The following is a 1802-nucleotide window of genomic DNA, read 5'->3' as shown; positions in this document are numbered from 1 at the left end:
ACAGCCATAAAGCAAAGAACAGCAAGACTGAGGAACTACATTTTTCCACAAAGTCCCATTATCTGCACTCTGGACTTTCTGTTCCATGGGATTCTAGGTACTCAGGTCTCTCTTTTTTTTTGTTTGTTCTTGGCCACCGGAACACATTTTATTCTTCCATGTCTGATGTGTCTGAATGACAGTTTAGTCAAACTGAATCAATACCTAAACAGTCTGATAGCTACCTTACACCAAACATTTTGAAGAGTCTGTTGTAGACAAACTTCTCCTTGAGATACTTTGGTGACATCAGGATTTCCTAGAACMAGAACCAATAAAAARTTACRCAATGACAATTACTAGTCAACCTAGTGGAGGGACTTTTTTTTGTTCATTTTTGTTTTTGCAAAACTTAAATTTCTAACACCTCTGTTGTGTGTGCATTTTGATGTTTTTTTTTAAGCAGGTGTTTACCTTGGTTCCTTCTGGACAGGTCACATAAACAGTAACCTGATGTAGACCATTTAGCCTGTAAACAGGCCCGTAAGTCTCAAACCTGTAAATACAGTGATTTTATTTDGAAATCTTAATTGTTAAAAATAAAACATCTACTAGAGTTGCAAGTCTGATGCATTTAGAGCAGAGGTGTCCAACTCATTTTCACCAAGGGCCACCTGGTTAGGGTATAATCTTTAGGTACTTCAGTTTAAGGTATTATGGGGGTTGGTGTTTGTGGCGTGTTGAGTAATTAATAACTAACAGAGAAATGGCTGCTTGGTGCATTTACATGCATATAGCTTGACACTGTAGAACCAGAAGCCTTATTTATAAGTGAGCTTATGGGATTAAAGCTGGACTGGTCTGTGCAGCGATTTTGTGGAACTGTCTTGTGAAAGAGGCTGTTCTGACGTTACAGGAGAGGAGTCACAGAATGGCCTTGCCCCTTATTGTGTTGAACAGATTAAAATAAATCCAACACACACACACACACACACACGCCTACTCTTTAAGAGTACAACTGGGCTGCGGTTAAAGCAGCTTGTGAAAGCGCAGTGATATGGAGATTTTACAAGGTGAATTTAATCTGTTGTCAGCTTTCAAACCCTGTGCACCTCCATCTAGTGGTGACATACTATCATTTTGCAGGTAAAATAATCAGCATGCATTATGGGAGATGTAGTTTATGATCAATGCTGGCTTTAAGCATTATTTCCTTATTTCAAGACAATAATATATCTTTCAAGCTTTTGCGGGCCACATAGAATGCCATGGTGGACCACATTCGGCCCGTGGGCCTTGAGTTTGACACGTGATTTAGACAAACTGAGCAGACTGATTCAAGTGTTATGTAAAGACTCACAAACCAACTCTGAAATATGCAAACAGCCTTTATGCATCAATCTTCAGAAATATCTAAAAAGACAAAATGTTTTTCTGTTGCACAACTTACCATTCAAGGAACTTCTCATGCACATTTCCATCATTCTTCATAATTTTCAAAAGTATTGGTGAATGTCCAAAAAGGAAACTTAGGAAAAAAAAAATACATGAATGTTGGTACATTTTAACAAACTTTATCCTACTAACAACACCTTTACCTGTCTCTGGGTGGTCCGGGTATGTGGTCATATTTCATGTGGATGTATTTGATATACATGCAATAACCGAGAAATGCTATGAAAAGAAAAACAGAAAGAATTAAAAGCGCATTTGCAGCAAAACTCAGGAGTTGCTGAAAAACGGCCATTTTTGTAAGTCCTGTGAAGAACAATTCTTAGAGAAAAGTTCTCCGTCGCAACAACAGATTTATATGACTTTGAAAG

Source organism: Austrofundulus limnaeus, unplaced genomic scaffold (genome assembly GCF_001266775.1).
Source record: "Austrofundulus limnaeus strain Quisiro unplaced genomic scaffold, Austrofundulus_limnaeus-1.0 Scaffold214, whole genome shotgun sequence".
Lineage (NCBI taxonomy): Eukaryota > Metazoa > Chordata > Actinopteri > Cyprinodontiformes > Rivulidae > Austrofundulus > Austrofundulus limnaeus.
The sequence above is the reverse complement of the archived record's forward strand: the minus strand, read 5'-3'. Positions refer to the sequence as shown.